Raw genomic sequence first — 26,058 nt, forward strand, 5'->3', positions numbered from 1 at the left:
TAGCATTTGAATATAATTTTGTCTTAACACTTACTAGTAAAGTTTCCATTCTAAAAAAAGAAAACATAATAATTAAAATCAAATTTGTGCAAAAAATTATAAGAGCCACAGAAGTTGTGTTAAATCAGGTGCAAACAGTTGTCTGTCAAGTGGATAAAACTTTGTGAAACAAAAGATTTTTAAATATTTTTCCATTTATTTTTTCCTTCCCTTCTTTTACCAACACTCGAGGTTCTGCTTTGGCTTTAAATAGAATACCCTTAAACTTTTCCTGTCTTCTAAAACTTTTTGTGTGTATTTTTTGTTGATAGATATGCTTTTTGTTGCGCTCGTTCAACTTTGCTTCATTTATTGAGCAGACGAGGCAAATTAGCCTTAAAATTCTGTATTTAAAAATAGAAGCCGTGGAAGTAGAAGTAGAGAAAAAATGATTTATTATTCCGATATGACAAAGTGCTCAAGCCATCCAAGCACATCAAGCACATCAAGCAACTCAACCCTCTACTTGAGATAATGCAGCTTTGCTGCTTTTTTTGATATGTCAATCAGCCTGTAGCTGCAATTTATGTAGCCACACTGTGTTGGTTTCCACTTGCATAGCCATTTCGATAAAGTCTCTACGAGTAGCTGCAGCTCACTTTAGCCTACAACTTAAAATTCGCTTAACGGCGATGAGTTAACTACTTACTACGTCCATAACCTTTAACCGGTATTAAATTTTCTGAACGCAAATGAACCGTTATATAGCTGCAGCATGTATTTTGGTGGTTTATGGGCTTGCAAGTTAAGTGGTAAGTGCAGACTGAGGTAATTTCAGCATTTTTATTGAAATTTCAATAAAAGTGGTGAGTTAAAAAGGAATTTATTGAAAGACTGGTCGAAGCAAAGGTGATTCATAGAGCTCATATGCTCAAATTTGGCTTTTAATTTTGGGAATTTAATAGTAATATTTGTATACTTTATGTTTATTTTATTTTATTTATTTTTTAATTATTTTTGCTTTTTTCGTTCTATTTGTTTCTACTAACTAACTAAGTGCAAATATTGATTACAGCGATGAACGATAAATAACACACTCCGGTTTATGGCATAAAACAATTGCACAAAAGCTATAGTTTGAAGAGAAAAAGGTGTAAATATGGTATTTAGGTGTTTAGGTATTTATTAATTTTTTGTTGAATAAAAAATAACTTTTGTATATCACCGTGCGATAGTCAAGCTAACACACAAAAAAAAAAACTAATAATTCATTCGCGAATCCAGGGACCAAATATAGAAAAACTGCGTTTTTAGTTCTACTTTCTCATGTCAGAATTTTTAAAAAGGCCTTTAAATTTGAAAAATATGATTACTTCCAAAAATTATTTTTGAAAATTCAGTGCAATGTTACAATACAAGGTAAATTCATTCTCTCAATTCGTCGGCCTTGATTTTTTTCTGACGTTTGTAAGCATTTTAAAATCCTATAAAATTGAAAATAAAAAAAATGAAATTGTTCACAATTGTTGTTGTTTGAGATTGAAAATGGTAATGTATGTGCGATTTTGAGTTAGGAATTTTAAAAATATATTGCTGGCAAACGTCAGACTGCCTCTCAATGGTTTTACCTTGTTTTATTTTACATTACACTGAGTTCTTTAAAATGATTTTTGGAATTAGTCATATCTTTGCTGAAGTGCGCGTTTCCGAAAAAAGTAAACAAGTATAGAAATAAGGTTTCTTCTTAACAACATTCGCTCCTCGGCAGGCAATGGTAAACCTCCGAGTGTATTTCCGCCACGAAAATCAGCTTCTTATTATATTTTTGGCGGCAGTTTTATTACAAATGGTTAGAAGTTATGAATTTAATGAAGCCAGTGATTTGCACAAATAGATTTTTGGCAATTATTCAATTTGATCGCCTTCGAAAAGCCAATCATGCACTTAACAGTAACCATAAATTGGCGTCCCCTAAGCTTCTGAAATAGAGCTTTCGATCAAAAATTCAAATTTAAAAAAAAAATTCAAAAAAATATTCAAATGTTCGAAGCCACAAGTACCTTAGGCAAATTATTTAAGTACACCAGAAAGCCAGAATTTTAAGGAAAGGCTTTGACTCTGTGTGCAAAAATTTATGTAATGCACATCTCAGTATAACTGTATCCTCACATGCACATGTATGTATGTACACATTAGGGCGGGTCAAATTTTTTGCATCAAAGGAACATTGCGATTATGATTATTTGGGTAATTTCAAGCATTTTTGCCCAAGAAACCATAGATCGAAAATGAATTTCGAGCCAGCGATTTATTCAATTTAGTTTTTTTTTCTAAAAACTGGCTCACCTGTTGAAACAACTGTATTGACAACTAGCCAAAATGTGTGTCTGGGGGTTTTTGGAGTCGAGGAATCTATTTCTGGCATACATTTTTTATTTTGAGGGCGGCAAGAGGCCGCTTCCGTCCTTTTTTTATGATTTTAACGCCTTTTTTTCCGAAAATCGACAACATTTTTGCGAAATTCCACGAAATTTGACTTTCTCATAATGCAATTTCAATTTTTTAATAGCCTAAAAATTAGGGGAAAGGGAGGTATATTCATGCACAACTTATATCGATTTTATTCAATTTAGGACAGAAAATTCGTCGTTTTTTCATTTGTTCTCTGAATTTTACAAAACAAATTTTTTTCTTATTTTAATATAATTTTCTTTATTCAAAAATTAAAACTTAAAAGTTAAAAACATATTAAATGTAAATGAAAAAACAAACAATTTCTAATGTTTCAGTTTTTAAATACGTATAACGTATTTTTTTTTTTTTATATTATGTTGGTAATACTGTTTATCGACATATTGTATGACAAATGACATGTGTGACAGCATGCGTTTTCATTTTCATACTGTCCGTTTTCATTTTCATACAGGCTGCGTTTCTTTATACATTCCGGATAATCCCATTTCACAGCCGGAATAAACAGAATGCTTTTGAAATATACGTTAACATATCATCAGGAACGTTCCAAGGTACATTGAACAGGTAGTATCAGTAGAGCAGCTGATTTGATTTATTTTCAAATATTTTTAATTTTTTCTCACAAAAATNCCAACTCAGCAGCACGACCGCTGATTACTGGGCCTTGCAAAGGATGGATCAATGCTTCGAGAAGCAAACAAATTTACTAGGAAAGAAAGTTGCATCAATTTTTATTTTTTCCAATTTCAATTTTTTATTTTTTATAATTTTTTGTATTTCATTATTTCATTTTATAATTTTTTGTATTTTTTCCAATTTAAATTTTTTATAATTTTTTGTATTTCACATGGCACGCTTTGATTTAGAAGAAAAAATTCAGAACAGTGTTTGACACTTTCGATACCAGAAGCAACAACAAAATACACGCAAATGTTGTTTTTGCTCTACTGATACTACCTGTTTAATGTGCCTTGGAACGTTCTAAAGAATAAGTAAACAAAAAAGTTTATTCCAAACGTTCAGAATGAATAAAGAAATTCAGCCACAGTGTTTAATATGTAAAATAAAAAAAAATAAAAATAAAAAAAATTTTTAACGCTGAACATTTTCAGCTATTTAAAAATTTAAATTGCATTATGAGAAAGTCAAATTTTGTGGATTTTCGCAACAATATTGTCGATTTTCTTAAAAAAGGCGTTGAAATCAAAAAAAAAGTACGGAAACGCCTTCTGGCGGCCCTCAAAAGTAAAAATTAATGCCAGAAATGGATTCGTCGACCCCAAAAACCCCCAGATACATATTTGGCTAGTTTTCAATACAGCTGTTTCAACAGGTGAGCCACTGTTTGAAAAAAAAACTAGATAGAAAAAATCGCTGGCTCCGAATTCATTTTAGACCTATGGTTTCTTGGGCAAAAATGCTTGAAATGACCCAAATAATCATAATCGCGATGTGCCTCTGTTAATTTTATTGGGCCCCTACAAATCGACCCGCCCTAGTACACATTACATATACATACATACGTACTTGTTTTCATGGCAGCCAATTCCCTTAGGCAAATGCCATGACGCAAACAAAAGTATCAAATCGATTACCGTAAGGCTAAAAAATTCAGGTAAAAATAAAAATAGCTCACCGTTATTTGTAATATTGGAATTACAAAACAGTTGCGACACAACAAACATGAAAGTTCCTCCCCTATTTGTGTTGGCAAAATGATTTGCAAGGTTTAAAAATTATACATACAGAAATTCTTTTCACAGCTGACTGATTGAGTAGGGTGGGGATAAGAAATAAATAATGAAAGCGATGGAAAATCTACAAACTCAAAGCCACATATACAAGTAGCATTCATACATATATGTATGAAGGAATATTACTTTTGTATGCGGCTGTGAGTTTGAGGAGGTTTGCCAATATCTGCACAGGGGCGACCGCTGTTAGAAAAAAAGTTTATAATCTTAAATGTTGCTTGAACCAGGTATTGAACCCAGGTTCTACGTAGTGGTAGTGCACACCTCTACCCACTCACAACCAGTGGGCGCATACTTGCACAAACATAATTTGATATTAATTTCAACTTTTCAGAAAGCCCCTTTATTATGAATTTTCATTGCAATTAGACTCACTTCATTGCGTAGCTGCTCTGTACAGCAACTACGCAGCCAGTTAACTAACTCAACCTTGCACTCCTTTGAATTTGTAATTTGAGTTTGCATTTATGAGACACACACGGAATTATGCTACAGCTAATCATATTTTATATACAGAAAAAATTACAGCGCATAGTAAATAATATACATACGTATGGCGCATGTAAGCAACATTACATACACACATACATACATAAAAAGTACTTTGCATGTAAATCTATGAAACTTATAAAATTACAGTTGTTGCCAAGGGCGAAAGAAATGGCGTTATAAGCTGTAACTTATATAATAAGATTTTTTTATGTGTCATAAAAGAGGTGTGTATGTGTGTTTATTTACATACATATGTAAGTTCTTGTAAATAGTGCACTATACAAACAGTTATGTACATAACTGTATTAAATATTTATGAACATACATGCAGTGGCGGTCAAAAATGGATGATTGGTGCTTCGTTTTTAATATTTACAATATTTTTCAAGCTAAACTTTTTTATATATTTTTTTATAAAAATATGGTTCATGCCCTAATAAAAAATACATAAATCACACTTTAAAATTTTATACAGAACCTAGAAAAATTCCAAAAATTTTTATCTAAGTTTCGAGCTTTCTAAGCTGAATTTTTAGAATTTTTTTTGTTAGGCAGTTCACAAGCTTATAAAATTCTAGTAAAATAAGTGCAAGCTTTGAGCGGCTAAAAAATCGTATTGCTTTTTAATAATTTTTTTTTTGCTGACGTCTTTTACGTTGTTTGTCTTTTAAATAAATAGCGAAATTTAGTAAAACTGGTGTCGACTTTTTTATTTATTTTTTCTTTAAATTTTCTGGTTAAAAAGCTTGAACTATACGGAAAAAATGTGAAATTTTTCTAAGTTCTGTTTAAAGATTGAAAGTGTGATTTATATAGCTCTTGTTAAAGCTTGAACCATATTTTTATAAAAAAAAAAATAAAAAAAATTTTAGCTTGAAAAATATTGTAAATATTAAAAACGAAAAACCATTAATCCATTTTTGACCGCCACTGTAAATGTAAACATGTTATAATCACACAATATTGCCCCTTTCCACTACATATTTTTCTGCTCTATCTCGCACTATATTTATATACATACATAATTTTCGCCTCCATCTACTATCCATTATTTTTATGCCTTATCTTATTTTATGTCTTGCACTTAGTGTTTATTTTTATATGCATTTTCTCCTATTCAAGTGCTCATAAATATTTGTCATTGATTAATCAACAAGAAAAATAATTTTTTTTGAAAGGAGGTGTGGAAATAAGCGGTGGCGGTGGGTAAAAATAAAGTCGACTCTGTGTAACAGTAAACCTGTGGCTTGGTTCAATTTTTTTTCTAAATCAACTCATGACTAAAGGAGTATTAAATTTGTAGGTGACATCACTGTTTACAATTATTTCTTGATACTAGTGACTTTTAAGGGTTGGTCTAATTGCTTCAAAATTTGGTCAGTACTACTACTTATTCAGTCCCACAAATCACCCCAGCTCTCAACCTAATTTGACGGAACCACTCAGCACGATAAACTAAATATGTTCAGCTGAAGCAAAATGTTCAGAGAAAGCAATCTTCTATATGTACAAAAGATTCGGATTTGATTGACCTTAAGTTTAAGCCCAAGTTTTGTCTGAATTGCAGCTTCGTGGAGGAAAGTGAGTTTTTTTAAACCCACGTAATCTAGCTGGAGGCTTTCACACAGGCTAGCCTATATGCAGCTGCTTCATGTGGCCCTGTTCATTGAACACGCATCGTTAAACAAACTGGCGGAGCCCTATTACTCCGGCTGAGGAGTCCAGCCTAAGCAAAATATCCATAACTTGACTGCATACTCAGCACAAGCCGATCTGGAATCAGGCCCTGCAGAGCGTAAAGAAATCCGTGTTAAGAAAGAAGAAAATGTTAAGAATAATGGCATATCTCTCAGTATACATATGGCTTCAAAGGCGAGATCATACGATTGGTACATTTCGCAAGATGTCGTCACGCCAGAAATCGTCGATAAATTATATTGGACGACCGGAGAGTGAAAGTGTGTGTGTGCCGGCCGTATGAAGCGGTATCCGCGCGATTCGTGACGTGTTCGCTCACATAAGCGCAACCGTATAACTGCTTCAAAGGAGTGTTTGGCGATGTTCAGCCGCAATTTGAACGAGTTTTTGCTTCGTTTTGTTATCACCGGCGAAACAACACAAGGAAAAATCAAAAAGTGCATCAAAGATGGATAAAGTGCATCTGTCGGCCAATGAGGTCATGGTCAAAGTTTTTTTGGAATGCTCGTGTTGTCAGTCAGATCCATAAGCTTGAAAAGTACAAATTATTCAGAGATTTTGGGATACGGGGCAACTAACTCTATGTACCAGATTTAGATCCCAGGGACTGTTTTCTGTTTTCAAACCCAAAGAAATGGCTAGGTGGCATGAGATTTGGGTCGAACGAAGAGGTCATAACTTAAACAAACGCTTAAATATTTAAAGAACTGCAAGGTTCCTATTATTTGGAAGGAAAAAAATGTAACTTCACCGATAATTACAATTTTTATACCCGAGCGCACTTGTGCACAAGGGTATATTAATTTTGTTCACATAACGGTTGTTTGTAACAGCCAAAACGAATCGAGATAGATATAGACAAATGTATACATAAATGATCAGGATGAAAAAAGAAATCGATTAAGCCATGTCTGTCTGTCCGTCCGTCTGTCCGTCTGTCCGTCTGTCCGTCTGTCCGTGTACACGATAACTCGAGCAAAAATTGAGATATCTCAACGAAATTTGGTATGTAGGTTTCCCTTAATCCAAGGTAGGTTGCTATTGAAAATGGGCGAAATCGGACTGTAACCACGCCCACTTCCCATATAACGGTAATTTCCAGAAATACGAAAACTGCGATATTTTAGTAACTACTGATGATAAAGNTAATGTTCGGCTCTGCCCGAACTTAGACTTTCTTACTTGTTTATTTTGAATTTTAAGAACATTTTTAACTTTGCAATTTTGCAGCCTGCTAAATTTTAATATTACATAGGGCAGTTTTTTTTTGTTTTGTTGGCTGACGATCCTGTGCAGTTTTTTTTCATCTATATATAAAAACGCTAACATAAATTTCGTATCCGTTCCTTTGGCGATTCTACCGCACAGAAGAACACCTTTGGAAAGGCAATTTTCTGTAGATGAAAAGAGTTTAAATAGTTTCGAAATTGGTAGAAAATTACGGCCGAAATCGTCGTTTAAAAATTTCCGTATTTGTGTATGGTTGTTGTTGCAAGCTATTCAGTTTAAGCTGTTTCGCATTTTGTTTTACTCCGTATTTGAAATTATACTCTGAAATATAGATAAATATGAAGATGAAGAAATAAATGATAACAACGAAGAAAAATAAGGGAGGCAAAAGTAAAGGTAAAGACCAAGATGGAGACAATGAGAAATATGTAAGAATTAGGCTAGCTTAAAGAGTAAGAAAATTAATTGACATTTTTCTATAGGAAACGAAATAGATTCAGTCATTCAGTATCGAGTTATTCAAATTGATTAATTTTTATTGAGTGGTCGAAATTTACGGATAGTTATCGAGCTTTAAAAATTTATGGGATTATCGAAATTTTTCAAGTTAAAGAATTTGTCAAGTTATTGTTATTTATTGAATTCTCATTATGTATGGACTTAACGAGTTATCGTAATGCATCGAGTTCTTTCAGCTTACTTAGTTATCGATAATTATTGATCCACTGAAATTGGTCTATTTGTCAAATCGAAGTTTATGGAATTTTGAAAATATATCGATTTATTGAAAGCACAAGCTTATATATGTTTATTGAGTTATCACTGCTTATCGAATTTTATCGTGTTAATAGAGAGCAAAGAGTTAGAGAAATTTTTCGATAGCTTTCAAAAAATATGGAGCATCAAAATTAAAAAGTTTTTAAAAATATCCATTTTTGAGTTATCGAAATTTATCGAGCGCTCAACTTTCAGAGTTTTCGAAATTAGTTGATTTATCGAATTTTGTTGAGTAATCGGATTTTAGTCTCTTTGAAATTCATCGAATTATCGATATGTATCAAATTGTTGATCATACTTAGGGTCTTCGAATTCATACAGGTAGCCTGTATCTATTTTTACCTAACTCATTAATTACGTTCATAATTTTGTTAGTACTTTCTAAATTTAATTTCACAAAATATCCATGAATAATTACAATCCCTAGCGTTGTTTAATGCGATTTTCAGAGTCGCTGAACTCTTTCTACACATTTAGCGCTAATATTACATGCCTGCCTTGACCCAAAAGGTCATTAGTCGCAGCGAACGTTGATGTGAATGCGCAGTGCGGAATGGAATTTGCTTGCATTAATGGTAAGGAATTCCCCCGTTGCTACAGAGCACACAAAATGCCATTAAGTTTAGTTCTTCGAATATCAACTTTGGGTGGCAAATAGCAGCAAATAATAGTCAGATTGCGATTAGGTTATGAAATATGCAAGGAATTACCACAAATAAAAAACAAAAAAAAAAAAAAACAAAAAATAATAAATAAATAAAAAGACAATTGCAATTGTGAGAATTATTTTAGCGCTTCTAGTCGCACTACAACATACTTCAATAGCCGCCACATCCAAATGTTTACATACAGCGTAGGTTACTCATACCACATGGCGCACCACCCGATAGATTACGCGAGTGGCAAAGCAGCGGTGGAGCCAGAGTGCGGAGGTGCATGCTTGTGTGCTGTTTGAAGTGTTTGCGAATTTAATTTAGTTTAGACAAATTTTCTTTATTGTTTTTGTTGTTATTCTAAGTACTGTTATTCCGGCGTTTGTTTATAGCCTTTTGAATTTGATTGCTCAGCGACCGGTTGGAGTAAAATTAAATATTTGATTTGAATATAATTTGAATATTTTACGAAAAGCAGACGCATTTCATTAGTTCAAAATGCGTACTTCACTGCTGGAATAAATTTCTAACAGCATAGAAGGCGCTGATGCGTACAAGGATAATGCCGTTTGGAGAGAAGAGTGAAATGTGGCTATGTATGTATGTATTCGTAATGAAATAAATTGGTTTACTTTGCTAAATTCAATTTTGTGCTAAACTAGATTTGCTGTATGAGTATATATGTATGTACATATGTATGTATTTTGTTTTCAGATGCAAATACGCATTTTGAATATAACTCTCTATTTATATCAATATGCATACACACACATACACAGAACAGACGTAGCACAAACGTTTCATCAGGCTATTGATGTTGCTACGTTACGGGTTTTGAAGGGCTTTGTTCTTGCAGAGAATTATAAAGTTTTGTATTTTTATTAGAAGAAAACTTTAATATCATTTTGGAATTTAATTTTGCTGAATTGTTTGTAAATAAATTAATTGCAAACATTCATTTTTACGTACATTCATTGATAAAGTAGGTCGAGTTTTTCTTACAGTATGGTGAAATCGCAAATATAGTTTATCGACCTTTTCTTACAAAATTGCAAAAATATTGTTTAACATTTCTCGATTTATTTATGAAGAATTTAATCGATAAATGTATTGATCACTTTTTAAACTTTCATATAAACGCCGGTAAATATATCAATTGAGACATAGAAATTATTATAGATAAATTCAGGGGTTTATGATATCGATAAATCTATAAATATTCATACTTAGAACTTGTAGATAAGTAAACGATGTAATATCTAAAAATATATCCATAAAATTATCGATAAAAGCTGCGATTAGTATGTCTAGAGTTAGCGATAGTAAACTTTTTCACATCACTGATAAATTTTGTTGATTCCTAATATCAAAAATAATATTAACAACTGCATATGTAATAATCGAGTTAATTAAACGTTTTGAGATTAAATCGTTTGTCATATCGGTAGATATATTTATAAGTAACTAAATGCTGGCGGCACTAAATAAATCCCTATAAATATCAAAAACCGATAAAATATCGATAGTTGCTTATCTCATTAAAAATGCTATACAAATGATGTATGTTAATTCTAAAGTGCTGGAGGTAAAACTTCTTATCCTGTAGGGATGCAAACACCCAAAAAACATTTTTTTTTTAATTTTTCAAAGGCGGTGTATTTTTGCATTCGATTTATGACCCAGTCTACCATGTCGTCAGATACAGATATTTTGGTTTTACCTATTGCAGTATCTTGCGAAGTTCTTGTTCCATTATTCGTTTTTCAAACGGGCTTGGAATTTTTTTGAAAAGTGGCAATTTGACATTTTCAAATTAAAAAAAAAAAATGAACCGGTAAGGTGAGGTGAGGTCAGGCAGGTGAGTTGAGTTAAAATGAAGTGAGCTATGTTGAGATGAGGTGTGAAGAGTAAAGGTGAATTGTGGTGAGTTGAGATTAGGTATGTTGAATTGTGATGAGATGAGGTGAGGTATTTTGAGGTGATTTGGGATGAGGTGTGTTGATGTTCGTTTTTATTTTACTCTTTGACATTATCATTCTATTCATCTGTGTACATATTCGACTGTAAGTTCATTCTTGTATTAATCTAAATCTAAATCTTAGCTTAGAAAGGGAGTGAAAATGAAGCTGATAATTAAGGCGAAACTGAAGACTAATTGCTTGTAATTGACAACAAATCCAGTATCCCCAGCTTCGCCTTCGCCTGCACTATTTTAAATTTCGCACAAAAAGATTTGGATTGGTGTCCTTTTTGAACTGATTTTTTCACTAAATATAAAACGTGTTTGAAATTTTGTTTAATTTTCTTTCCTTCACCATCAAAATAGCTTTCAAATGACATTCAACTGTATGGTAATCTCTTCATAACTCTTAAGTATAAATAATTTTTCCTTAAATGAAATCTTAATTGCCTATTTATATACAAGATGCTTTATAATTGTAGCTAAAAATATTTATTATTCCTCCTCACAGTTTTACTATGCCAATGTGGCTTGCTTAATCCTTTTGGGATTTCAGCTCATCTCCATTGGCTTTTGTTTATCCACTACTTAATTCAGTTGCTCTGGCTTGAAGAGCTTTCGAGAATTAAAGGCATCAACAGCGCTTAAGGAATGCATGCAATAGCATTTAAGTCAATCCCCAATGGAGAATTTGTAATTGATTGCATTCGTTAGTGTGTCTCTGCGGCTTTTAAAAAACAATTACAATACATCAGTAAAATGCTTTGGCCAAAATTTACTTGAGTACTGTTGCAGACAAAAGCAGTAAAAAATGCCAAATTAAAATGCGACATAAAATAAAAATGGTACTAAAAATGTAACCACTAAAAAAAATGCGAAGGCTCTCTGAGTCACTGACTGACACTCTTAATAAATTTCTTTCAAATGAATTTCTTTCGGATAATTCAACAGATTTAGATATTAAGGTTGGACATTAAGAAGTTCGTTGAAATAACAATTCTATGTGCACTGAGAGCTTATGATAAATAAAAGCGAGAAACTTAGTAACGTAAACGAAAAAGAGAATGATATCTAAGAATCATAACCATCAAATCCATTCTAGAAAAAATTAATTCCACTCTGCATACATTATGAAAAGAAAAGCGTCATCTCTTAATATTAGCTCTGAGCGAAAGGCCTTTTGTGGCTTCTTTCGGAATAAATGTTTAATGAGTTTTCATGATAAGGAATAGGGTCACAATTTAATGAGGCAAGAGAATGACCATGTGGTTTTCGATTTCTTGGTCGTGACTAGGCTAGTCTTAAGCCTCTTTTTAATATCCGTGTCATTGCTAATTCAAAGATAATTAAGAGCGCAGTGTACCTTCTGGTGCTACACCTAGTTTTTAAGTTAAAAATTTTAACTAAATTACGCCCCACATAATGTATTACCTTTTTTGATGGGATTTAAATAGCGAATTACTTACTACATAAAAGTATTTTTTTTAAATCAACAAAATTTGTTAGGACCGCCAAAAAAAAAACACAGAAAGTGGTCTTAAATCAGCAGTCACTTCGAAAGCCACCCTAAGCCGTTTAAAGCCACATAAAGCCAAATAAAATAACCGCAAACACTTGCTAATGTATACTAATAACAACAATAAAATGGCGGCAATAAAAAAGTTAAGTGAACTCAACAAAATAATTCAAATGCTATATGACTGCCATAAAAAAGTTCCAAACGGAAACAGTGCAATAAGCAAGAAATAATAAATTGAACCCAAAAGCAAACTAAAAAAATATACACTTGCTGGTTAAATTGTGGTATTTGGCATATAGCCAAGAAGTGGTAAAATAAATTCATGCATGAGCATGAGCGGAACTGGATATACATACATACATACGAATGTAAGCGTGGGTGCGCGCGAATAAACACAATCTAACAAGTGGCGGAAATGGAAATGGACTCAAGAGCGGATGGGGCACTGAAAATTCGAGGGCAAAATGTGAGTGCGCTGGTATGAGAAAGAAAACAAAGCTGATAAACTGGAAATATGTATGTATGTGTGTTGGGATGCAAAAGTTTTTAAGCAATAAGAAAGGGAAATTTTATAAAGTTTGGCAGCGTGCCTCGAACATAGTAAATACCAGCGCCTGTTGCATACTTGTAGGCGTGTAAGCTTACATATTTGGTACAAATATATCAACTATGTGGGTGTGCGTTTAAATGTGCTCACTCATTCGCCTAATTTGGCTGTCGTGTGAGCAACGAGACAGTTGAAACGCCTATTGGCACACGTCTGGCTTTACGCTTAGTGTATTTTTAGAGCTCTTTTCGATTGCAGGCAGTCGTCAGTCGCCCAATCCCAACTGTCTGCAAGTCACGTTATTTTCATATTACTTTCAACCCAACTTTTTCAAAACCGCTCTCCTCCCCCCACCGCTTGCCCACAAACTAGACAGTCTGTCTCCGCACTTTCCAGTCTAACAGCTTGTCGGCATGTCTGCTTGGCTTGCGCGCCTAATAGACCGGAAACAATCGTTTGTCGGCGACAATCTTGCCAATTGGGTGCAATTTATTATCGCCGATAATCGAAGGTGTCAAATGCACATCGACACCCGCAACCAATGCGGCAAATAATGTCAGCCACTTTCACTACAATGAGTCTAGCTAGCCTAGAAAATTGGTATGGAACTTTTTTGCATGCATACATATTTATGTACATATTTACGTATGTACTCGTATATTTTTGTTTGTGTTTGCGTTTGAAAGATTTTTGTGTGTTTTAAAAGATGGCTGGCACGTGCAGATGGCAAAACTAATTTATTAGAAATTTTATTTGAATTGAAATGAGACAGTTGTAGTCCATCATAGATAGCGCTTAAGCAGAGGCCAGAGATTAAAAGAGCAAGGTGAGAGTGGACACGAATAGTAAAGTGAAAGTAATTAAGTTTGATGAAAATGATCGAAAGTTCAAGTGTTTTTGTGTATTCATTTTACAGTAAGCTGTTTAACAGGGTGTCTGACAAAAGAGACCAGTGGTTTTAAATATGCACAAATACCTGGGAAGTGATGTTATGTTTCTTGTAGGCCTTCTCGAGTAAAACACGAATGGAAAAGCGAAATTTTCCAAACCCCAAAAAATTAAGAATCGGTTTTCCTATCTTTCAGCACTTAAAAGCCTGTAACTTACTCAAATACAAGTTGATAAAGTTTTCTGCACTTATCGACCCCCTCTTCCTACATATGGAATTTTAGTGATTTTTTTTTTTTTTTTAATATTCAGGAATTAAAATCAAAATAAAAAAAAGTATTCTGAATTGAGGAAAAACGACTAAGAAAAGATGAAAAAATTTGAATTATCTTGCCTTCCTTTGGAAAAAGAATTTTAATTTATGTACTATGCGGATTTTTATTTTTTTACGGGAAAATTACTTCATTGAGATAAAACAACAGGAAATTAAATTTTTCGCCCTCCTTCCAAGAGTAGAGTTTTTGGCTGTAAGCTGAAAAATTAAAATTTCCATTTACTTTTTAATTCAATGTAATTAAATATTAAGTAAAATATAACACATTTTAGTTTTTCGGTGGAAGGAAACGAAAGCAAGGTCAGGTTCATAAGGTCTCACGTTTTTTCCCTTCTTTGTTCTTTCTAAACCGACAAACGGTTTTAGGGCCAAATAAAGAAAGTTTGCCCGACCTAAAGATACATAAGTAACTACATATCGAATATGGGAAAGAGAATGTAGTGGCTAAAATCCTTTTAAAGTAAAAATTAAAGAGCATCACGTGATAAAATCAAATCCCTCTCCTCCCATAAGTGCATTTGTCAGACCCCGCTAAAAAGTGACTGGCCAAGTACAAGAAAGTGGTAAAAATTAAGCATTATTCGACGAGTAGGTTCTAAGGAGCACAAATTAATGCTCAGGCATTGAAAAAAATAATTGTATTTGATTTGTTGAAGCTAAACATTTGAAAGCATGTATACGTACATGCAGTACGTGGCTGAGCGTGCAGAGGAGCGTGCTAGTATTTATTAGCTTTCAGTAGATGCTGGTTTCGAATGCCGTAAAGCGCTTTTTAAATTTTTATTTTATTTATTCTTTTTCGAGCCATGAAAAAGCATCTGTAAAGTGCAGAAACAAAGTGATTCAATATCAGAAAATTTTCAGAAAAGTAGCCAAAAACGTATCCGCTTCACAATCGCTTTCGGTACTTTTCTGCGCATATGTTTCTGCTGCACACTTTAGTAGAAAAAACGGTTCGTCCAAGCATCCGAAAATAGCATTGGCAAACCGACAAAAATCCACATTTTATAATATGTGACCTGGTCTACGGAAAGGGGGCTTAGGTGTCAAAAAAATCAATTTTCACTTTTTGGTTGATTCGGATGGAAGATGAGATGATTTTCACTTTTAACAGCTTTTTCACAGAAAACTTTTTTCGCACGTAAGCTCCCTTTTCGTAGACCAGGTCACATATATTTTTTTTCATTTTTCGGATCCACCACATAGTTAAGTGCGCATCTAAATACAATATTTATCATGCTAAGTATCTGTCTAATCAATATTATTATTATTTTTTTAAATTTTCTACTCACAAAGGGTAATGTATTCACGGGAGAGCACCGCAAACATATTTTCGCTAATTTAAAAAAAGGAAACTGAAATTGATAGATTATCTACTCAAAGGTAAGCAGATATGTATTTGCATGTTGGCAAATTACGTCTGGCTTCTTATATCTTTGAACCCTTGAAATCAGTATAGCTCTCACAAGCCTACAATTGCTCAGCACGTATACAAAATCCCCAAATAACATTTATTTATTTCCCCATAAAGATTTAAGAAAAAAATTGGTTGACATATCCATCATTTAACTCAAAGTTGTTGCTAGAACTATATATTTACGTACATAAATACATACATGCAACTATATTAGGAGTGTCCTAAATGAACGGAGAAAAATATGTACCATTCGTACAGGCAAATTTGCATTCTCTATGGAGATAAAAAAATTTGTTACATAAAATGAACAATAAAACATTTCATAATAAGGGCTTCCTTAACCATTAAGATAGCTGTATTTCAACACCCTTATGTATATACTATTTATTTTTTCACTACACTAATATAGTTAAAAGCTTATAAAAAATCACTTGCGCATACTACATATACAAAGATACAAAAAGGCATTCAAAATCCGCACACAAATTTATTTGCGGTTGCCAAAATTTCAACCACAACCGGTTTATTATTTTATTTTACAAGAGCGGTTTGCTTTTTCTACACAGCAGGTACCACAGCAACAAAAGTAAATAATATACAAATAAGCTTATTTGCCGAGAAAGGTAAAAAATGGCTTACACGTAGCTTACGTAAAAGTGGCAAGCACTTTTGGCAGTCGTAAAAAATCAAAAGGAGAGATATAACTATGTACATAAATATGTTTACAGCCATTTCAATAGAGCAAAGGTGTGTAGTGATATTACACACGCACAAACTTACATATAAAAAAGCTGCTATTGCGAGATGTAGTACTACTTATGTAAAATAAGTTCACAAAAAAATTGCTAAAGGTCACTTTTTTCCACTAATAAATCACTTGCGCTTAAAGCAGATCCCTTTGACTTTTCTGACTTGTTTTTTTTTTTTTGGAGGTAGAAAAATACGTACAAGTATATGCCATGATACAAAAAGTAGAAGGTAGTTTCATTTATTGGAATTCGTTGTTGTTGCCGACCACTTTACTTTTAACAAGTTTATGATATTTAACTAAAATAATGCAAATTGTTCTTTTTAAAGCAATAAAATCTTAAAATTAAAAGAAAATTAAATGAAAAAAAAAATGTAAAATTAAAAAAAATATATTCATAAAAATCATATTAAATAAAAAAATCGTATGAAAGCTATAAAACCTAAAAACTAAATAAGAATTAAATAAAAAAAAAGTAAAAAAATTAAATGGAATTAAAAAATTGATACATAAATAGTATATAAAAATTAAATGAAAAAACAATTAGAAAAAAAATCAACTTGGAAAAAAAGCAAGATATGTTTCTAAAAATTAAATGAAACTAAAATAAAATATATTTCTTTTTAAATCAATAAAACATTAAAATCAGAAAAATAAATAAATAAAAAAGAATTTTGTTTCAAAACTAAGAAAAAAATACATAAATTAAATTTCTAAATAGTAAATGAATTAAAAAAAAATATATACATTAAATTAAAAAAAAAGAAAAAAATTGCTCCGTCCGCGAATTGGAGCCTCGAATCGCTCGAATGTTGTGCCAGGGCACTCAAGTGCTCTCTGTCAAAAGAGCTCGTCACCATGAAAGTTGGCTTGCGAGCTTTTGTTTGTCTTACTTGCAACTATCTTAGCCGTGGATTAGACTGTTTCTTGTTCCTTTTTTTTTGGGTATATTTTTTAAAAACCATTATACGATTTTTTTGTTATTTTGTTGTTGTTGTGTTAATGTGTATCTTTTTATTTGTTTTTGTACATACACACACATATATGTATACATATAAATTCTATCCCTATAACAATTTGGAAAGGAGCTTGAAAGCTTTGTTTATTATAACACTAAAAAATAATACTGGATACGGCCCTGGTTATACTTATACGTACTACATACATACATATCTACATACATATGTGTCCACTCGAACGAATTTATGCTCGAATATACAACAAATAATAAAGTGATAAAATTTATCATTTTAAAATTTGTTGTTGTTTAGTTTTATGTTTGCAGTTTGATTGCTGCTGTTTTGAATTGTTTTGACATACGATTTCGCACAAGTACAAACATAAATATTTGTGTGTATTCAACTAACGAATGAGCGATTTCGAAATAAATGAGCTTTGACAAATTCTGTGAAATGCAAATGATGACACAAGTGAATGTGCGCCAAAGAAAGGGAAAACGTACTTAGGTATGTTTTGTGCAAATGTACTACGTATAAATATTTGCGGAAGAAATTTGAATAAAAATCAGCGAAGGAGAAAAATGTAAAATTCATTGAGCGCACAGACGTTTATAAAAATTTATTTATGCGTTTATATACATATGTATGTATGTACATACATTTGTATGGACCCATATTTTTAATTACAAGCATACGAGTGCATATTAGGGTGGCCCGAAAATGCATGTGGAAAAAGTAAAGTCGGAATTTGAATGCTTTCAGCCCCTAGGATTGTTCTATATCGAAAAAAGTAAACCCCTATATTTTATTTTGAAATCCAAAAATATTTAGAGGTCGCTCAAACTGCCCAAAGTTTTCCATGTATTTTATATGGGGAAAAACCAACTTTTCGTAGAAATGGTATAGAATTCTTAAAAATCAATATTTTTCTATCGGAAAACTCCGGTTATCTGCATAAAAATAATAACAAAAACTATTTTAAAATTGTTTCAAGCATTTTATAAGATCTAGAATACTCCTTAAACTTTTATCAAAATTTCAAACTTTTTCATCAAAATTTTTAGGCAAATTTCGGGTTTACAGTTTTTAGTTGAATAAAGTGCAAGTTTAAAGTAGCTCAAAGTTGTGGTTAATTTTTGACAATTTGTCTTTCTTTAGGTAGATACGATATTACGCATTTTTCCATTTAAAAAAGGCGAGCACGCGTCACATGGAAAAAACTACAGAAGAACGTGGGGGGAAAAAAAGCTTTCAAAAACCACCGAAATTTTTCGGACACTTCACTATACATTAATACACTAAAATAAAATGGGCTATTATACTGCATATACGAAAATTTTCTAAAAAGTTTTATTAAAAATTTTAAAGTTTTGATGAAAGTTTTGAGTAATTTTTCTAAATTTTGTACAAAGTATGAAACTTTTATTCACAGAGTTTTTGCTACAGTGTGGGGTATTTTAATTAAACTAATTATTAACGTTTTTATTAGCTTATAAAATTTTACCCAATTAAAAAAAGTCATGGTAAAGTTTAAGTGGCCACAAGTGTGCCATGTATTTAAGACCGTTAGTGTGTGAGTGACTCTTATTCTTGTAGTTTCCACACGTGTTTGTTAAATTTGTCAGAAAATGTTTTCCAGTTTGCACTTATTCGCATAACATATTTTTTACAACACTCAAGAGTATTTACGTACGTATTAAGGGTATTAAAATTGTTATGAGTCTGCAAAAATATGCAAATAACTAAATATATTTCTCCATATGAGTACATATATGTATACATTAGGGATGTTAATTTTATCGCTTTATACTACCCCGGGATTTACGGGATGTCGTTGTCCCAATCCCGGGATGCCAGGATTTAGATATTCAATACTTTGCAACAGCTTAAATGGAAAAAATTGCCTCTATATTGTTTGAGAAGTTCTCCTATCATAAAATAAATAATAAATCTACTTTTTCTATTCAAAGTGGAGTTTTTATTTTTTCTCTCTGACATAAGTATTTATTTTAAAGGACCTTGTAATTTCAAAGATATGATTAATTTTTTAAAAAATTCAATGCAATATAAAATAAATATAGGGGTACCAAATGAAAGAGCAAATTTCTTTAGTTTTAAAAAAAAAATTTTTTAGCTTATGTAAGTCCTTGACTTAAAATGTTTTCAAAAACAAATATTGCGAAATTTCAAGAATAAAATTTTAAAAGGACATTTTCGATACTTATGTACCAAAAAATTTTATCCGATTAAAAATTCTACAGAATTTCCTCTTTAAGTTGATACCCATACTTCCTAACTAAGCACATTTCACTGAATTTTTTAAATGCCGACGTCATTCGATTTGGTCCATGGTTTCGCGAATATATTGATTTTTGTCTGTAATATTTACTATCGCACGCTGTTATATGTATAATGAGCTAGACATGTATAAAAAAATATTAATTATTAAATAAAAAAAGAAATATAGCAATACTAATCAAGAAAAGGAGTTCCTATTATTGCCATCAGTGCAAATTACAAATCCCGAAAACCCCGGGCTTATTTGAGAAGAATCCCGGTATTTTCAGCACCTAAAAAAGATATCCCTAGTATACATATGTATATCTATGTGAGTATTAATGGACTTTTACATTTGCATTAACATACATAGGTGTGAATCATTTGCAAATACCTATGGCTAGTGAAACCCATATTTTGTAAAGTATTATAAATTTGTTTGACATGTATGAAGGAATTTATTAAGTAAATTATGCAAATAACTACTGACTTGCATATAGAATATCCATGTAACGAAATATTTGGAACGAAAAAAAAGTTAGAAAAAAATTATGTAATTTATATGTATTCTCTCTTTTTTACTTCGGAAATATGGATATACATAAATATTTTCTTTTCGCGAACCTCAAAAAGCGATTACCAACAACATATTTTTTTAACACAAGTTCTGTTTTTTTTTTACTACGTGCTCTTCTTTTGATTTATACATTTCACTCCTTATTTATTAATAATTGAATAGCTGTAACGTACTTTTTGAACATAAAGTAATAGACTTATGAAAGGAAAAAAAAAAACGATAACAGTGACGAAACCCATAGCGTGAACAAGAGCAATAAGTATAGATTAAACAACGTTTTTAACTACTACACACAGCGAAACTAAAATGTGAAAAGGCAATATTGAAAAGCACAAAATTATCGATGATAATGATTCAACACGACGAAATGTCCGCTAAGTGATAAGCCTGATTAATCTTATACCGATCCCTGTATATAAAAGCAGATTTTTTATGATAACTAAAATATGTATGTAGGTGTATAAGTAGGGTCTGCACTTTGCTCTCGAGGATGAAAACGGGGCAACATTTTAATTCGAATCTATATATTAATACGCTAACATAAATTTTGTCTCCGTTCGTTTGACGATTCTACCGAACCGATTTCAAAACCAAGAACACCATTGGAAAGGCATTTTTCCGTAGATGAGTTTTTATGGCTTCACAATTGGTTGAAAGTTACCGTCGTTTAAACATTTCGTATTTGTGTATAGATGTTGCTGCAACATGTTCAATTTGACATGTTTCGCATGTTGTTTCACTTCGCATTTGAAATTAAGCTTTGGAATAAAGATGAATATGAAGATGAAGAAATAAATGACAACGGTGAAGGCAAAACTGAAGATAAAGACGAAAATGGAGACAATGACAGATACATAAGAATTAGGGTAACTGAAAGGGTAAAAACATTTCTTTAATTTATGAAGTGAAACTTATTTAGCGGCAGTTGGTTGGTTGGGAGTAAATTGTCAAATTCAAGGGGAATAATGCACATGGAAATGGTTCTCAGCGGTTTAGCGGTTTGAGAATAAAAAGGAAAACAGAGATGCCTAGAGGTACAGGCAAAAACGAAGATCAAAGTAAATTTAAACACTTTAAGGTAAAGGTGAAGAGGAATATGCAAAAATAAAGATAAATATGAAGAAAAGGATGAGGATGAAGATCGATATTGTTATCGATATAAAACTCGATATTTTTATCGATATAATAATCGATATTGCTATCGATAAAATAATCGATATTGTTATCGATACTGTTATTGATTAAATAACCGCTATTGTAATCGATATAATAATCAATATAATAATCGATATTGTTATCGATACAATAATGGATATTGTTATCGGTATAATAATCGATTAAATAATTGATTTTGTTATCGATTTAGTCATTTATATTGTTAACGATATGTACAATAATCGATACTGATGATTGTTATATTTATCGATGAATTAATCGATTTTACAATCGTTGTATTTTTTTATATGTTTATGGATATTGTTATCGGTATTTTTATCGACACAGTTATCAACAGGGTTATCGATATACTAATCGGAACATGGAATGTGATCACATTACATGACATCACATCACATTTTATCACATGATATGAAGAGACATCACATGATATTACATGACATAATATGATATCACATCACACGATATCACGTGACATAACATTAGATGATATGACATCACATGATATGGCATACATCACATGACATGACATCATATGATATGACATCACATGATATGGCATGACATCACATGACTTGACATCACATGATATGACATCATATGACATGACATTAGAGGATATGACAACACATGACATGACATCCTTTAACAAAACATAAAATGACGTCACATCTTATCACGTCATCGCTACGTGAATAGAAAAAGAAAAGGATATAAGCAATGATGTGAAAGATAAAAACAAAGATGAAGACCAAGGTAAAGTTACCGATATCAAAATCAAAAACACCGTTGGAAAGGTAATTTTCTGTAGATGAGGAGAGTTTTTATAGTTTCGAATTTGGTTGAAAATCGTCGTTTAAAAATTTTCATATTTGTGTATGGTTGTTTTTGCAACCTGTTCAATTTAAGCCGTTTCGCATTTTGTTTTACTTCATATTTGAAATTAAACTTTGAAATAAAGATAAATATGAAGATGAAGAAACAAGTGGTAACGATGAAGATAAAAAAAGCAACGTGAAGATAAAAACGAAAATTGAGATAAGGCGAAAATGGAGACAATGAGAAATATAAAAGAATTAGGTTAACAGAGTTGAAATTTTCCGATAGGAATCGAAATAAAATCAGCCATAAAGGTTACTGAAATTTATCGAATCATCGAAGTTTATAATTATGGAAATTTATCCATGCTTATTAAGTTATCGCAACGTATCGAATTATTCAAACTGATCAATGTTTACTGAGTTGTCGAAATTTATAGACACAGAAACTTAGTTGTCCAAATTTACGGATGGTTATCGAGCTATAAAAACGTGTGGGATTAGCAAAATTTGTCAAGTTAAAGAAATGTATCAAGTTATCGATATTTACTGAATTATCATTATTTATTTACTTAAGGAAATTTATCGCGGTGTCGTAATGCATGGAGTTCTTTCAACTCACAGAGTTATCGATAATTATTGACCTACTGAAATTGGTTGGTTCAACGAAGCGAAGGTTATGGAATTCTCAAAATATATCGATTTATCGAAATTTCAAGGTTATCGATTTGTCACTGCTTATCGAACTTAATCGTCTTAACAGAGTCTAACGAGTTATCAAAATGTTTAGATTGTTTANTTATCGATAATTATTGACCTACTGAAATTGGTTGGTTCAACGAAGCGAAGGTTATGGAATTCTCAAAATATATCGATTTATCGAAATTTCAAGGTTATCGATTTGTCACTGCTTATCGAACTTAATCGTCTTAACAGAGTCTAACGAGTTATCAAAATGTTTAGATTGTTTACGAAAAATGTGGAGAAGTCAAAAGTAAAAATTTATAACGGTATCCAAAGTTTTTACATTTTTGAGTTATCGAAATTTATCGAGCCCTCGAATTTCACAGTTATCGAAATTTGTCGAGTTAACGAATTTTGTTGAGTTATCGAATTTTAGTGTTCTTGAAATTCAACGAACTATCGACATGTATCAAATCATTGAAATTTAGCGATAAACTTGAATGTATCGGGTCATTCCGAAGTCCTCCAAAGACCTTCTCAGATAAAAAAAATTTTGTTACGTTTTAGCAGAAGATTTTCCGGTTAGTTAATTTGTACCGTATAAGTTTTGCTACGTGTTAAGTTACAAAACCTCTCCAAGGCTTCTAAAACTAGAAAAACTGTCGAATTTCGACAGTAACTGGCACTCTAGTATCAAATTATTTATCTACTCCTTCAAGGACTGCATGCCAACTACACACCAGCTGCTTGTTGCCAAAAGAGCGTATGTACTTAAAAGCCCACTAGTCTATTTTATTTATTAATTTTCAAAATTTTTCCCACACCGACTTAGTTAAAATTTCTTAGAGTTGGAGTGTTTGTCTAACACAGAGACATACTTAAGTATATACACAAGCTTTAGTAAACACTTGATATTTGTAGTGCAAACAAATGTACATAAATAAATCAATATTTATTGTACTCAATGCCTGGCCAAGTTCCAAAAGCAGCATTATTACTACTTGACTACTTCAATTAGGTTTCGATAATTGGTTGAGGGTGTAAAATAAATCGTAGTTCCAAAATGTGGAGCTAAAATTGAATGTAGCTTGTCTGTGGAAGCTAAAATTACACTACTCAGCACTTTGAAAATTTCTTAAGGTAAGATAATCTTGACGTATTAGTAGAACAATGCTATTTGCATAGGCAGCTTATGGAAGAGAATCTAAATCTCGCAATTTTTTACTGAAGTTTAGACTGTTGAAGTTCCAGCTCCAAACATAATGTCTGTATGCAAAAGTTTGAACCTTTTAAAGGATTTGAAACTATCCGTGAAAAATTTATGTAGATCTACCCCTCATTCCAACTATCTTTTTGCATTACTGTATTCAGCCTGCTGCGGATGTTAGCAGATGTTCTGAAAAGTCCCAAAAAAAGTCCACAGAAAGTTGTGAAATATCCCAAAAATTGAAACGCAAGGCATTTCGAAAAATATGTACATACATCGAAAAAATTCCAAAGTTTCAGAGAAGTACCCAAAAAGAACCAACAATTTTCGGAAAAATTGCGAAAAGTAAAACCCGAAGAATCCGGAAATGCCCTGAAAAAAGCTGGTCTAAATTATTCACTAACTGCATTTTTGAAAATATAGCCGGTGTCTAAGCACACCCGTCCATCTCTTCTAAAATGGAGGAATTACCATCTTATTGTTTCGACCAGAAGTGGATCAAAAAAGCCTTAAATCCATATTTTTTAAATCTGACATACGTACATAAATATATGTAACGGTAAAAAGTCCGTAACTTTTAATTGGAAATTTTTTATAGCAAGGGCCTTTTTTAACCTCCAAATGACCTTTGAACTAAGACCAGAATTGACTTAAACAGCCCGGAAATGCATTCTTTCAACCGGGAGTTTATTCCAAAAACAGTTTCCAACAAAAGTTACGTAATTTTTGTCCGCAGAATCCGAAACTGTGGGAAGATCATATATGACCTATTAAAACAGATGGACTTCCGATCTGTTCAATCGATTTCCGGTCGAAACCAGAAGTTGAAAAAATGATAAAAAGATAGAGCATCTACGACTTGGTTGTTCATATTTGTACGATTTCCAATAAAAAAAACCCACTTCTGACCAAGAGATAGATTTTATTTTTTTGTAAGTTTTATAATTAAAAAAAAAACTTTTCCTCTATTTTAGAAGGGGGTGAACGTTTGGTCTAGGATACCTGGTATATGTATGTATATAAGAAACTAATATTCATTAGATTTTCTTCAGACCTAAATTATTATACGTACATATTCGTTTGTTGCACAGTGTAATATTAATTAGTAAAGAATATTTGGCAATTTACATAATTATTATTTTTAGCTTTGGAGTGTTTGTTAGACATGAAATCGAACAACATTTCGTACAGCAACGAATTTGCAGGAAATTCGTTTATTAAAAATCTAAAGAAATTCATTTGCGCAGCAATGAAAATTATAGAACGCTAGAAAGTTGGATTGCAGCGAATTAGGTAGGCGTAGCAGAGCACTGAGCAGTAAAATGAATTAAAGTATTTTAATTTATGGTTGCAAAGTACGCAGGAACGTAAAATAATTTTTAAATGCTTTTCCACTTTCATCTAAATTCTACAATAAGTTTAAGCTCAGAAAAAGCTAACAGCAAAAAAATTAGAATGCTATTATGTGGCTTTGTTAATGTATTCTTAAATGGTATTGAGATGTATAAAAATGTATTGACATGAGCACACAATAGCACGCCTTAAATTAATCATTTCAAACAGGTAAGTAAATTTTCAAAATCCGCCTACTTTTAAGAGGATTTACTTAATATAATAGCATTACATATGTATGTGCACTTCTTAGAGTTACATATGTATGCATGAAGGGTTGTAAGAAATAAAAGTGCTCAGATTTCATTGTAATTAAGAAAAGACGTAAGCGAACATACCCACAACTTTTGCCTTTGCCTGAAATGAATGTCAAGCTTCTTTACCCATACTTATATTTTTATGTCTGTCGATATGCGAGAGCAGAAGGTACTGATGTGTGACCTCCTTCCACTGCTGTTAAAAGTTCATTTCAAGAAATGACATACATAGTAGTTAAG

The 26,058-nt window shown here is 31.9% G+C and overlaps 1 protein-coding gene across 1 annotated transcript in view; it reads right to left on the reverse strand.

Moving 5' to 3' along the window:
- LOC108358007 (potassium channel subfamily T member 1-like) overlaps positions 1–26,058 on the reverse strand; it is a 401,062-nt gene that overhangs the window by 118,735 nt on the left and 256,269 nt on the right. The window lies entirely within an intron of this gene.

The sequence above is a fragment of the Rhagoletis zephyria genome, unplaced genomic scaffold (assembly GCF_001687245.7).
Source record: "Rhagoletis zephyria isolate East Lansing unplaced genomic scaffold, Rhagoletis_zephyria_1.1 Rzeph_scaffold_00192, whole genome shotgun sequence".
NCBI lineage: Eukaryota > Metazoa > Arthropoda > Insecta > Diptera > Tephritidae > Rhagoletis > Rhagoletis zephyria.